This window comes from Dendrobates tinctorius, unplaced genomic scaffold (genome assembly GCF_039654945.1).
Source record: "Dendrobates tinctorius isolate UK_male_01 unplaced genomic scaffold, ASM3965494v1 ptg000070l, whole genome shotgun sequence".
Taxonomy (NCBI): Eukaryota; Metazoa; Chordata; class Amphibia; order Anura; family Dendrobatidae; genus Dendrobates; species Dendrobates tinctorius.
This window is the reverse complement of record NW_027361738.1, coordinates 81,445,166-81,460,868: the sequence shown is the minus strand read 5'-3', so window position 1 is coordinate 81,460,868 and position 15,703 is coordinate 81,445,166. Positions and strand designations below refer to the sequence as shown.

The 15,703-nt window shown below is 45.6% G+C and overlaps 1 protein-coding gene across 1 annotated transcript in view; it reads left to right on the top strand.

Annotated features, from left to right (window-relative positions):
- Positions 1 to 15,703, top strand: part of CDK6 (cyclin dependent kinase 6) — a 173,244-nt gene that overhangs the window by 138,264 nt on the left and 19,277 nt on the right. The gene's annotated exons all lie outside the window — the stretch shown is intronic.

The following is a 15,703-nucleotide window of genomic DNA, read 5'->3' as shown; positions in this document are numbered from 1 at the left end:
CCAACCCTGTATTTATGTTCGCTTGGTCTGAGTAAGATATGCATTAATGGACTGGTGTGGTCCTGCCCTTACCTACAAATATATTCATTGTAAATGTCACTTGAATGTTGTGGTTCTGATGTATTCAAGGCTGTCTTTCATTTATTTGTCTTTTTTACACACTTTTTTTACAAGCTGTTATTCTAAAAGAAATTTGTTAATAAAAATCACTATTGAAACCTTTCTACTCCACATACTCCTGTTTCTACAATACTATATATATTGTAGTATATAGACAAATGATCGCAGATTCAAATTCCATAAAAAGAAAAATCTAAGAACTAGTTTAAAAATGTAAAACAAAATGCTAAGAATAAAAAAAAATTTTTTTAAATCGCCCATGTGTTGTCAATGGAAAAACAAAGAAAAGTAAGCATATTGGGTATCACCGCGTCTGTAAGGCTGGTTTCACACTTGCGCTTTTTTACGCTGTGTTTTAGCGCAAAAAAACGCATGCGGTTTTTTCCCTATACTTTAACATGGGTGCGCATATGTGCGCATACACATGCGTTTGTACACGTTTGTATGCGCATGCGTTTTTTTGTAGGGTGCGCTCGGGCGCACAAAATGCATGCTGTTGCATTTTTTGTGCGTCCGACTTGCCCCAAAAAATGCATTTTTTTACAGCAAAACATCCATTAAAGTCTATGGGTGCGCATACGTGCGCATTGTAATGCACACGTATGCGCAAAAAACCGCATGCGTTTTTTTTAAATATGCACCAAAACCCGCAAAAAAACGCACACAAACGCATGATGCGTTTTTTTCATGCATTTGTGTGCACAAAAAGTGCGCAGCAAAAAAACGCAAGTGTGAAAGTAGCCTAAAATTGCAATTATGTGTGTGTATATATACAGTCATATGTAAAAGTTTGGGCACCCCTATTAATGTTAACCTTTTTTCTTTATAACAATTTTGGGTTTTGCAACAGGCAGGGGTGGATTAAGGGTAGCCAGGGCCCGGGGCAGTTCAGACTCTGTGGGCCCCCCTCGTCATGTGACGGGGGTCATGAATCGTAGAGCCACACTCCACATAGAGAATAATGGGGCCTCCAGCACCGACCTCCACCCGCAGAGCCGCACTCCACATAGAGAATAATGGAGCCTCCAGCACCGACCTCCACCCGCAGAGCCCCACTCCACATAGAGAATAATGGAGCCTCCAGCACCGACCTCCACCCGCAGAGCCGCACTCCACATAGAGAATAATGGAGCCTCCGGCACCGACCTCCACCCACAGAGCCGCACTCCACAAAGAGAATAATGGGGCCTCCGGCACCGACCTCCACCCGCAGAGCCGCACTCCACATAGAGAATAATGGAGCCTCCGGCACCGACCTCCACCCGCAGAGCCGCACTCCACATAGAGAATAATGGAGCCTCCGGCACCGACCTCCACCCGCAGAGCCGCACTCCACATAGAGAATAATGGAGCCTCCGGCACCGACCTCCACCCGCAGAGCCGCACTCCACATAGAGAATAATGGAACCTCCGGCACCGACCTCCACCCGCAGAGCCACACTCCACATAGAGAATAATGGAGCCTCCAGCACCGACCTCCACCCGCACTCCACATAGAGAATAATGGAGCCTCCAGCACCGACCTCCACCCGCAGAGCCGCACTCCACATAGAGAATAATGGGGCCTCCAGCACCGACCTCCACCCGCAGAGCCACACTCCACATAGAGAATAATGGAGCCTCCAGCACCGACCTCCACCCGCAGAGCCGCACTCCACATAGAGAATAATGGAGCCTCCAGCACCGACCTCCACCCGCAGAGCCGCACTCCACATAGAGAATAATGGAGCCTCCAGCACCGACCTCCACCCGCAGAGCCACACTCCACATAGAGAATAATGGAGCCTCCAGCACCGACCTCCACCCGCAGAGCCGCACTCCACATAGAGAATAATGGAGCCTCCAGCACCTACCTCCACCAGCAGAGCCGCACTCCACATAGAGAATAATGGAGCCTCCAGCACCTACCTCCACCCGCAGAGCCACACTCCACATAGAGAATAATGGAGCCTCCAGCACCGACCTCCACCCGCAGAGCCACACTCCACATAGAGAATAATGGAGCCTCCAGCACCGACCTCCACCCGCAGAGCCACACTCCACATAGAGAATAATGGAGCCTCCAGCACCGACCTCCACCCGCAGAGCCGCACTCCACATAGAGAATAATGGAGCCTCCAGCACCTACCTCCACCCGCAGAGCCGCACTCCACATAGAGAATAATGGAGCCTCCAGCACCTACCTCCACCCGCAGAGCCACACTCCACATAGAGAATAGTGGGGCCTCCAGCACCGACCTCCACCCGCAGAGCCACACTCCACATAGAGAATAATGGAGCCTCCAGCACTGACCTCCACCCGCAGAGCCGCACTCCACATAGAGAATAATGGAGCCTCCAGCACCGACCTCCACCCGCAGAGCCGCACTCCACATAGAGAATAATGGAGCCTCCAGCACCGACCTCCACCCGCAGAGCCGCACTCCACATAGAGAATAATGGAGCCTCCAGCACCGACCTCCACCCGCAGAGCCACACTCCACATAGAGAATAATGGGGCCTCCAGCACCGACCTCCACCCGCACTCCACATAGAGAATAATGGGGCCTCCAGCACCGACCTCCACCCGCAGAGCCACACTCCACATAGAGAATAATGGAGCCTCCAGCACTGACCTCCACCCGCAGAGCCGCACTCCACATAGAGAATAATGGGGCCTCCAGCACCGACCTCCACCCGCAGAGCCGCACTCCACATAGAGAATAATGGAGCCTCCAGCACCGACCTCCACCCGCAGAGCCACACTCCACATAGAGAATAATGGAGCCTCCAGCACCGACCTCCACCCGCAGAGCCACACTCCACATAGAGAATAATGGAGCCTCCAGCACCGACCTCCACCCGCAGAGCCGCACTCCACATAGAGAATAATGGAGCCTCCAGCACCTACCTCCACCCGCAGAGCCGCACTCCACATAGAGAATAATGGAGCCTCCAGCACCTACCTCCACCCGCAGAGCCACACTCCACATAGAGAATAATGGAGCCTCCAGCACCGACCTCCACCCGCAGAGCCGCACTCCACATAGAGAATATTGGGGACTCCAGCACCGACCTCCACCCGCAGAGCCGCACTCCACATAGAGAATAATGGAGCCTCCAGCACCGACCTCCACCCGCAGAGCCGCACTCCACATACATGGCTGCTCTCAGTGCTCTGTGCTGTGCGCACAGGACCTGTGATGAGGTCACAGGAGGGGAGGAGACAGGGGTCACATGATCGGGGCCCTGACACCTTACCTCCTGTGAGCTCATCACAAGCCTTTGCACGCTACCAGCAGCATCAGCGTTCACGCTACTTGTAGATGCTGCTGGTAGCAGAGCACATAATGCCGCCCCCACGGTCACTCACTTTTAGGTGGGGAGAAGATGGAGTGCCATTGCAGCAGCCAGCAGGAATGTGGTGGGGGCCCCCTTAGAAGCTCTTGTGGTGGGGGCCCCGGGGCTGAAGCCCCGCCTGCCCTGCCTATAATCCGGCCCTGCGCGGTGGCGGATTATAATGGGGCAATTTACTGGCCTGGGCTGTGGGCCCCTTAACCCCACTGGGCCCGGGGCAACTGCCCAAATTGACCTCATTATAATCCGCCACTGGCAACAGGTATTTCAGTTTCATATATCTGATAACTGATGGACTCAGTTATATTTCTGGATTCAAATGAGGTTTATTGTACTAACAGAAAATGTGCAATCTGCATTTAAACAAAATTTGACCGGTGCAAAAGTATTGGCACCCTTATCATTTTCTTGATTTGAACACTCCTAACTACTTTTTACTGACTTCCTGAAGCACTAAATTGGTTTTGTAACCTCATTGATCTTTGAACTTCATAGTCAGGTGTATCAAATCATGAGAAAAGGTATTTAAGGTGGCAACTTGCAAGTAGTTCTCCTATTTGATTCTCCTATGAAGAGTGGCATCATGGGCTCCTCAAAACAACTCTCAAATGATCTGAAAACAAAGATTATTCAACATAGCTTTTCAGGGGAAGGATAGAAAAAGTAGTCTCAGAGATTTAACCTGTCAGTTTCCACTGAGAGGAACATAGTAAGGAAATGGAAGAACACAGGTACAGTTCTTGTTAAGCCCAGAAGTGGCAGGCCAAGAAAAATATCAGAAAGGCAGAGAAGAAGAATGGTGAGAACAGTCAAGGACAATCCACAGACCACCTCCAAAGACCTGCAGCATCATCTTGCTGCAGATGGTGTCACTGTGCATCAGTCAACAATACAGCGCACTTTGCACAAGGAGAATCTGTATGGGAGAGTGATGCGAAAGAAGCCGCTTCTGCAAGCACGTCACAAACAGAGTCGCCTGAGGTATGCAAAAGCACATTTGGACAAGCCAGTTACATTTTGGAAGAAGGTCCTGTGAACTGATGAAACAAAGATTGAGTTGCTTGGTCATACAAAAAGGCGTTATTCATGCGCTGTATTGTTGACCGATGCACAGTGACACCATCTGCAGCAACATGATGCTGCAGGTCTTTGGAGGTGGTCTGTGGATTGTCCTTGACTGTTCTCACCATTCTTCTTCTCTGCCTTTCTGATATTTTTCTTGGCCTGCCACTTCTGGGCTTAACAAGAACTGTACCTGTGTTCTTCCATTTCCTTACTATGTTCCTCACAGTGGAAACTGACAGGTTAAATCTCTGAGACAACTTTTTGTATCCTTCCCCTGAAAAGCTATGTTGAATAATCTTTGTTTTCAGATCATTTGAGAGTTGTTTTGAGGAGCCCATGATGCCACTCTTCATAGGAGAATCAAATAGGAGAACTACTTGCAAGTGGCCACTTTAAATACCTTTTCTCATGATTTGATACACCTGGCTATGAAGTTCAAAGATCAATGAGGTTACAAAACCAATTTAGTGCTTCAGGAAGTCAGTAAAAAGTAGTTAGGAGTGTTCAAATCAAGAAAATGATAAGGGTGCCCATACTTTTGCACCGGTCAAATTTTGTTTAAATGCAGATTGCACATTTTCTGTTAGTACAATAAACCTCATTTGAATCCAGAAATATAGCTGAGTCCATCAGTTATTAGATATATGAAACTGAAATACCTGTTGCAAAAACCAAAATTGTTATAAAGAAAAAAGGTTAACATTAATAGGGGTGCCCAAACTTTTACATATGACTGTATATATTTCAGCAAAAAGTTAATTTATTTCAGTTCTTACATACAAAAAGTGAAGCTCATATATTCTATAGAGTCAATACACACAGAGTGATCTATTTCACGTGTTTATTTCTGTTAATGTTGATGATTATGGCTTACAGCCAATGACAACCCAAAAGTCATTATCTCAGCGAATTAGAAAAAATAACATAAAACACCTGCAAAGGCTTCCTAAGTGTTAAAAAGGTCCCTTAGTCTGTTTCAGTAGCTCCACAATTATGGGGAAGACTGCTGACCTGACAGATGTCCAGAAGGCAGTCACTGACACACTCCACAAGGAAAGTACATTTTGCATTTCATTTGGAAATCAAGGTCCCAGAGTCTGGAGGAAGAGTGGAGAGGACACAATCCAAGCAGCTGGAGGTCTAATGTGAAGTCTCCACAATCAGTGATGGTTTGGGGAGCCATGTCATCTGATGGTGTACGTCCACTGTGCTTTATCAAGACCAAAGTCAGTGCAGCCGTCTACCAGGACATTTTAGAGCTCTTCATGCTTCCCTCTGCCGACAAGCTTTATGGAGATGGGAATGTCATTCTCCAGCAGGACTTGGCCCCTGTCCACACTGCCAAAAGAACCAATACCTGGTGTAACAGTATCACTGTGCTTCTTTGGCAGCAAACTCGCCTGACCTTAACCCCATAGAGAATCTATGTGTCAGAGACACTGCACTGAACTTGCTCACTGAGCCAGTGCGCGTGTCCTGAGTAAAGCGAACAGTGCTCAAAGCTACCTGTGAAGCGGGCAGCAACTGAGTAGATGTGTACTTCACACCCGCAGGACCTGAAGCACGTGACTGCTAGGGGCGTGGCCTAAACTCCAGAGAGCTAGGAGCTGCAAGACAATTCCTAGCAGAGTAACTGCGAGACAAAGTTACCAAGGGGCATAGACAGGGAGGATAGTCAGGACGTAGCCAATGAGTCACACACAGAGAGAGCTGCAAGGTACAAGAGGGGCGAGCAGAGAGTAGTCAGGTCACAGGCAATGAGTCATACACAGATAGTTGCAAGGTACAAGAGGGGTGAGCAGAGAGTAGTCAGGTCACAGGCAATGAGTCATACACAGATAGTTGCAAGGTACAAGAGGGGCGAGCAGAGAGTAGTCAGGTCACAGGCAATGAGTCATACACAGATAGTTGCAAGGTACAAGAGGGGCGAGCAGAGAGTAGTCAGGTCACAGGCAATGAGTCATACACAGATAGTTGCAAGGTACAAGAGGGGCGAGCAGAGAGTAGTCAGGTCACAGGCAATGAGTCATACACAGATAATAACGCAGTACAAAAACAACAGGCAAACTCACAACGGGAAACAGAATCGGGTCAGAACCATATAAACAAGCTATAGCAACAAACAGGCACACGGGGGTCAGTACACTCGGCCAAAGGCAAAAGTATAACTGGCAGGGATTGAAGCTACCCAGGGGTTTATGAAGCTCTCCCAGAACCAGAAAGAGGCCACAATCATTAACCCCAAGTGTGCAGGTCAAAACCTGCACAGAGCTCCAGACATTAACCCCCGGTGTGCAGCTCAAAAACCTGCACTGGGATCATGACACTATGGAGTATTGTCAAGAGGAAGATGAGAGACACCAGACCCAACAGTGCAGACGAGCTGAAGGCTGCTATCAAAGCAACCTGGGCTTCCATAACCCCTCAGCTGTGCCACAGGCTGATCGCCTCCATGCCACGCTGCATTGATGCAGTAATTGATGCCAATGAAGCCCCGACCAAGTATTCAGTGCATTTACGGAGCATACATTTCCGTAGGCCAACATTTTGGATTTTAAAATCATTTTTCAAGCTGGTGTTATAAAGTATTCTAATTTACTGAGATAATGACTTTTGGGTTGTCATTAGCTGTAAGCCATAATCATTAACATTACCAGAAATAAACACGTGACATAGATCACTCTATGTGTAATGACTCTATAGAATATAGGAGAGTCACTTTTTGTATTGTAGAACGGAAATAAATTCACTTTTTGATGATATTCTAATTTTGTGAGAAGCACGTGTGTGTGTATGCATATATACACACATACATTTGCAATACATACAATTAATGAACACATACGATAAACACTATAAAGAAAAAAAAAATCTAATTTCTGATTTTCAGTCTCAATATTTCCTCTAAACAAATGCAATAGAAAGTGATCAAAATGTTATATTTTCCCCGAAATAATATCACTAAAAACCATCAGATCTCCATGCAAAAAATATAGCGCTCACACATTGTCATAGTCAAAAAAATATAAATGTTACGGATCTCAGAAAATGGTGACAAATATCAAAGTAAAAGGAGTAAGGATGACTAGACTGATGCATCTAACAGAAAACCATATGCATAAGACTATGGCGAAACACAACGTTCCATGCCAGCCAGTTCATGTGCCAGCGCTGGTCTCCACGGCTTATAGTCTCCTTGAAATTAAAGGTGTAAAGAGACACTGAAGGGGGCGTTTTACATTGGGGTGGGGTGCAAAATAAAAAAATGAAAATTTTGGAGCAATCCTATTTTTAGTAAAAATGTGCTAGTTGTTTTCAATTGTGAAGAATTGTGTCCGGGTAAATTTACTAGAATTTACGCAATTGCATAATCTGTACCAGTTTGTAACCCGCGCCGCTTAAGAAATATTATGCTTCTTTCTCCAGCCTTTATGAAAGACTGGAGTACAAAAATTCAATCTTTGTAAATGTATACCCCTCGACACCCCACCATTATCTGCCGTATATCTAATTTACTCCCAAGTTTCTTCGGACCTGACAGATGTTTTCTCGGCATCAGCAGTTGTTTGATTGACAGCCGTTGTAGAACGCAGTAACAGCATTAATCTGCGGTCGGCTTTTGCTGTGACAGTAGGGACCTGGCAACACAAATGTGGTTTTCTTCCCAGCGTTCGTCCTTGCCAGGAGTCCAGTACGGGCTCAGCGCTGCGGTGAGATCAGCCTGTGGCAGTGAAGAGGGAAATGCGAGGAAGTCTGTGACTGCAGACCGTGGCTTTGTGCGAAAAACACCTGGGGCGGCGGCGAGACTGACAGGCGGGGAATAGAAGATTTATGCTCCATTATTGAGGATGAGAAACATGATTTACACTCCATTCCAGGAAATTAGGATTTTCTGTATTTTCCTGGAATCTGTGACCTAAAACTACACAAGGGAATACTGGGAAGGTATAACTAGCTGCTAGGTAAATAACAGCTGGATTAGTTATCTGTACCGAATATACACAGTGTGGACAAAAGTACTGGGACACACATCTTTATCAGGGAAATCAGAGCTGTCCTTCAGTCCCATTGCCCCTGGTATATAACATCCGGCCCCATTACCCCCAGTGTATAACATCCGGCCCCATTGCCCCCAGTGTATAACATCCGGTCCCATTGCCTCCGGTGTATAACATCCGGCCCCATTGCCCCTGGTATATAGCATCCGGCCCCATTGCCCCAGTGTATAACATCCGGCCCCATTGCTCCAGTGTATAACATCCGGCCCCATTGCCCCAGTGTATAACATCCGGCCCCATTGCCCCAGTGTATAACATCCTGCTCCATTGCCCCCGGTGTATATCATCTGGCCCCATTGCTCCCAGTGTATAGCATCCGGCCCCATTGACCCCGGTGTATAGGATCCGGCCCCATTGCCCCCGGTGTAAAGCATCTATTCCATTGCTTCTCGTGTTTCCATGTGAAAATGAGAATAAGGCCGGAGTCACACTACAGCGAGATACGGCCGAGTCTTGCAGGTTAAAACCAAGCTCTGGCACCGGCACTCCGGAGCGGAGCGTGCAGCTCCATGTATTGCTGTGCGGCTGCATGCTCCGCTCCAGAGTGCCGGCGCCAGAGCTTGGTTTTAACCTGCGAGACTCGGCCGTATCTCGCTGTGTGTGATCCCGGCCTAAGGATGATCCCTCTACACTTTGACAGCCCTTCAGATATTAGTACACAGCTATCAAGTCTCCTCTTAGACTTCTTTTTTGCAAGTTAAACATTCTCATATCCTTTAAACATTCTTTGTAGGACATAGTTTGCAGTCCGCTCACCATCCTGGTAGCTCTTCTTTGAATCTGCTCCAGTTTTTCGATGTTTTTTTTTTTTTTATTGTAGCGCACAGAACTGGACACAGTATTACATTATTCCACTTCACACATTTCCAGCACCGTTCCCATCTATTCTCTACCTACACAAACTCTTTGTCCTAATACCCCAATGCTGAGCTGCTGTTGATGTATGTTTCTCTATAACTGCACCTGTTGTGTAGTACAAAAGCAATGCTCCTCATACTGTCCCACATAGTAATGCCACCACTGTGCCCCTTACCTAGTAAAATGTCTCCTTTCAGTACTCACAGCCGCCTCCACACTCTTTCATGGTCCCCACAGTAGTCCCCACACTGTATAATGGCCCCCACAGTTTATCACAGCCCCCAACAGTAGCTCCCACACTGTATATATGCCCCTACACTGCATGATGGCGATCACAGTAGTTTTTAAACTGTATAATGGCCCCCGCAATAGCAATCATGCTGTATGATGGCCCTCGCCTTTTCTCCTACTCTGTATAATGGTGCTCGTCTTAGCTTCTATGCTGTATAATGACCCGCAAATTAGCTCCCACGCAATATAATGACCCCCTAATTAGCTCCCAATCTGTATAATGGCTCCTGCATTAGCTTCCACGCTGTATAATGACCCCCGCATTAGCTCCCACGCTGTATAATGGTCCCACATTAGCTTCCACGCTGTATAATGGCCCCCACATTAGCTCCCATGCTGTATAATGGTCCCACATTAGCTCCCACGCTGTATAATGGCCCCACTTTAGGTCCCACACCTTGGATTCTGTTCTTTTTGTGTCCGTTTCTGTGGCTGCAGCTCGCACATGTCTAATAAATACAGCAAAGGGCTAATTAGAAGAAAACCGGAACAGCTAGTAGGTGTGTATAGAGTCCAGCATATGGGTATTTTCCCCACAATGTATCTAGGTGACCCTAAAAGGAAACTCTTGTCTGGACAAGACCCCAAAGAGAGAAACTGAAAGAGAGAATCAGAAGAGGGGGAGGTAGAATATCACGCATGTAAAGAAGTGCGCCCCCCGGAACATCTTTGTCTTCCCTTTTCCCCCCTTTGGGGATCATGTTGTCCAGACTGAGTATATGTTCAGGGGCCTGCACCTTTAATAAAAGGTTTTAGAATGAGGTTTTCATGTTTTCCACCTTAGATTTACAATATGAGATGATTCAGACACTGGACTGATAGGACCCCGACCCCTTGATATCTAATATATAAAGCTGAATGTGTGTGTGTATGTATGTATGTGTGTGTGTATGTCCGGGATTGGCATCCACACCGTCGCAGCTACAGCCACAAAATGTGGCACAGTCACACGTCTGGACCCCGAGAGTGTCCTAAGCTATGTTGTGAGGCAAAATTTTAACCCCGCGCGTTCCAATTCACCAAACAATTTTACCCCTATCTACATAATGGGGAAAAAGTGAAAGGAAAAGTGTTGGAGGCAAATTGACAGCTGCCAGATGTGAACAAGGGGGACCTAAAGAATGAGAGCGATGGCGCCAAAGAGTATATACCGTACAGTTGCTAAGGTGGAGCCCTGACATGGGATACTCACCACACACGGGGATATGAACACACACAAAATGCGCCACACACTACCACGTGCTTCAACACATAAACCACCCTCAGCACACATTTCACCACACATACACCAACCTCGCCACATAAAAGTCGAAACACAAAAGTCGCCACTCAAAACTCGCCACGCTGTCCCAGAGCTGTTTAAAAGATGAAAAATGAGCTGTGATTGGTCGCTATCAGCAATTTTGTTTGTAGACAGTTGTGGTAACTGAGGCCTATTATTCTTATAATTTCTATGGTGTTATCGTCCTTCTGTAAAGCTGGAAATAACACAATTTATTACCGTGCCAACACAGACCACCCTCTGACACAGACTGCAGGGGAGGCCCAGTATCACACAGGATAGGATTAGATACACGGCTCAGCAGTCAGTATCACACAGGATAGGATTAGATACATAGCTCAGCAGTCAGTATCACACAGGAGAGGATTAGATACACAGCTCAGCTGTCAGTATCACACAGGATAGGATTAGATATACGGCTCAGCAGTCAGTATCACACAGGATAGGATTAGATACATGGCTCAGCAGTCAGTATCACACAGGATAGGATTAGATACACGGCTCAGCAGTCAGTATCACACAGGATAGGATTAGATACACAGCTCAGCAGTCAGTATCACACAGGAGAGGATTAGATACACAGCTCAGCTGTCAGTATCACACAGGATAGGATTAGATATACGGCTCAGCAGTCAGTATCACACAGTATAGGATTAGATTCATGGCTCAGCAGTCAGTATCACACAGGATAGGATTAGATACACAGCTCAGCAGTCAGTATCACACAGGATAGGATTAGATACATGGCTCAGCAGTCAGTATCACACAGGATAGGATTAGATACACAGCTCAGCAGTCAGTATCACACAGGAGAGGATTAGACACACGGCTCAGCAGACAGTATCACACAGAATAGGATTAGGAAGGGAATCAGACTTAAGTACATATATTAGGAAGGGAATCAGACTTAAGCACATATATACATATATACATATATAAGTTTTATTTATTGAACTACTTTTTTATTGTGTTTTATTGTGTTTCTCTGCATGTAGATTTTTAAATGTATGAACAATGGTTTTAAGTGATATACTCTATTATATTTTATGATTGTTTGTTGTGTTTACGATGTATATATGTGTCTGATTCCCCGCCCATTGGGTGTGGCCTTTTTAAAGGAGGCGTCTCCATCTGCCTCCTTTGCTATAAATAGCGGACCCTGTATGTATATGTGTATAGACTGTCCTGAGGAAGTGGTGTGATCACCACGATACGCGTAGAAATAAAGTCTATTTTCTATTGCATCCACTCGGACTCCTCTGGTCCACCATCCTGACCGGCGAGCAGCGCAGTCTGATGCCCCATTCTCTCCACCTAGCAAAGGATCATCACATCGGGGCTTGCAGCAGCCGCCCATGCTAAGTGCAATGGTGGTGTCTCACACAACCATAATAGGGGAGTGAATTTGATTATCCGTCACGAATATTCCTTTTATCTCGGATAAGACCCTGTGTGCGCTCTATATTCCTTCTAGGTATATCTGAGGTATGATGACATGCATGGCAACTGCTTGAGGGTATGTGCACACGCTGCGGATTCTGCTGCGTTTCCGCAGCGTTTTTGGCTCTGCAGAAACGCAGCAGATTCTGCTGCGTTGTACAGTACCTTTATTTCCTATGGAAATAAAAAAAGCTGTGCACATGCTGCGTTTTTTTCCGCGCGGTTTTGCTGTGGTTTACAATCCGCAGCATGTCAATTGTTTGGTGCAGAAACGCTGCGGTTTTACACCTCATCCATTATGAGGTGTAAAACCGCAGGGCAAAACCGCAGAAAAAACGCAGATAATCCGCAGATAAACTGCAGAAAAACTGCAGCACTTTGTCCTGCGGATTTCCTGCGGTTTTCTGTACAAAATCCGCAGAGACTAAAAACTACGTGTGCACATACCCTGAAAGTCTTTACAGCTCGGGCGACTCACACGGACAGTGACCCAATCTTTGTAAAAGACTTCAAAGCAGCTGCCATAACTCTACTGTGCCGCAGATATAAGGCACCCAGTGTCCCGCAGGGGTGGGTATATGCTATGTTGATATAGTTAAGGGTAGCGTAGCTCTGGTTGGCCCCCCTGAGTGCAGGCCCGGGGCAACCACACCCTCTGCCCCTTGGTAGATGTCCTCTGGTATTAGCACAAACACTGCGCCCCCGCTGGGAACTTCATGGCCGAGCAGCTTTATGCAGCCGTACACCACCAAGCACAATGCCGAGCTGTGTTAGGTACAAATATGAGCCGCAAGTCCAGACAAACTTTGGTTCTCCTTCTGACCCGAGCTCAGCAGCCTCCAAGGAACAAGATCAACAGATAGTCCAAACGTGTGGAACCGACATGAGTTTTGATAAATGAGGCCATTTTCTAAGAGAAAAACTGTGTTACTATGGCGGCAGCTTTGTTTTCATTTCTTATTGTGCTAGAAAAATGTAAACTCTGCTGTTATTGGTTGCTGTGAGCAACAAAGACAATTTTAGACAACTTTTATAAATCTGCTTTTCTGTATGTAGAAGAATGGATTTCTTTTCTTGGCCTGACAGGAGGGCCACATTTATCATATCTGTCTTTGTAGCCCATAGCAACCAATCACAGCACAGCTTTCATTTTCCCAGAACAGTATAAGGAATAAAAGCTGAATTCTGATTGGCTGCTATGGGAAACAGGACCCATTTCTCTATTAGACAGCTTTGATAACGAAGGTTCAACTGTCTAGTTACTCATGACACCCAAACAAACGTAATACATCCTGGATGTGGCAGGAGATGTAGCGCCATGGTGCCACGAGTTACAGACCAAATTACTGTTAAATATGACTTTAAAATAAAAGGATTTATTAAGGTCCCAAAGGGCACGTTCACACTGTGGGACATTAGCTGTAAACTGGATGCTCGGGGGCCAGAGTCATTACTAAGCTTATTGACTTGGGGGCGTTCAGCAATATGTAAGCGGTTGTAAGGAAATATAACCCCTTAGATGCCACTGTCAGTTGCGACACCAAAATTTAACAGGTTGGACATACAGTAATATTTAAAAGTTTGGGCACCCGTGGTCAAAATTACTGTTATTGTGAGCAGTTAAGCAAGTTGAAGATCAAATGATCTCTAAAAGGCCTAAAGTTAAAGATGACACATTTCCTTTGTATTTTAGGCCGAAAAAAATTGTAATTTGTTAAATGAAAAAAAGAGACAATATAAGGAAAATTGACCAATGCAAAAGTTTGGGCACCCTGCATGGATAGTACCTAGTAGCACCCCCTTTTGCAAGTATCACAGCTTGTAAATGCTTTTTATACACGGACAAGAGTCTCTCAGTTCTTGTTTGAGGGATTTTCTTCCATTCTTCCTAGGAAAATTCTCCCAGTTCTGTGAGATTCCTGGGGCGTCTTGCATCCTCTGCTATTTTCAGGTCTGGCCGCAGATTTTCAATGATGTTGAGATCAGGGGATTGGGAGGGCCATTGTAAAGCCTTAAACTTGCTCCTTTTGAGGTCATCTATTGTGGATTTTGATGTATATTTAGGATCATCATCCATTTGTAGAAGCCATCCTCTTCCTCTTTTCAACTTCAACTTTTTAAAGATGGTGTTATGTTTGCATCAAGAATTTTTTGAAATTTAATTGAATCCATTCTTCCCTCTACCCGTGAAATGTTCCCTGTGCCATTGGCTGCAACATAGCCTCAAAACAAGATTGAACCACCCCCATGCTTAATGGTTGGAGAGATATTCTTTTCCTGAAATTCAGTGCCCTTTTTTCTCCACACATATCTTTGATCATTGTGGTCAAAGAATTCTATTTTAACCTCATCGGTCCACAGGACTTATTTCCAAGATGCATCAGGCTGGTTTCGATGTTGTTTTGCATACTTCTGACGCTGAATTTTATGGTGAGGATGCAGGAGAGGTTTTCTTCTGATGACTCTTCCATGAAGGCCATATTTGTGCAGGTGTCTATGAAAAGTAGAACAATGTACCACAACTCCAGAGTCTGCTAAATCTCTCTGATGGTCTTTTGCAGTGAAATGGGGGTTCTGATTTGCCTGTCTAGCAATCCTACAAGCATTTCTCACTGAAATTTTGCTTGGTTTTAAAGACCTTATCTTGACCTCCACTGTTCCTGTTAACTGCCATTTCGTAATTACATTTTGAATTAAGGAAAGGGCAACTTGAAAACACTTTGCTATCTTCTTATAGCCTTCTCCTACTTTGTGGGCCTCCACCATTTTTATTTTCAGAGTCCTAGGCAGCTGCTTAGAAGAACCTATGGCTGCTGTTTTTTGGCACAAGGTTTTTATGAAGCTGAGAAATTTACATCACCTGGCCTTTCCTAACGATGATGGTGAACAAGCCATAACCCTAACAGGCTAATTATGGTCTGAAACCTTGGTCAAAGTTATCTGAGCACACAAATCTCCAAGGGTGTCCAAGCTTTTGCATAAGCACATTTTCCTTTTTTGTAATTTGTAAAATGTAAAAGATGAAAATTTATATATATATATATATATATATATATATATATATATATATTTGCCTAAAATACAAAACAAATGTGTCATCTTTAACCTTAGGCCTTTTAGAGATCATCTCATCTTCAACTTGCTTAATTCTTCACAATAACAGTAATTTTGACGAGGGGTGGCAACATTTTTATTTGCCAGAGTATATCCCCTTAGATGCTGCGGTCAGTTGTGACAGCAGGATTTAAGAGGT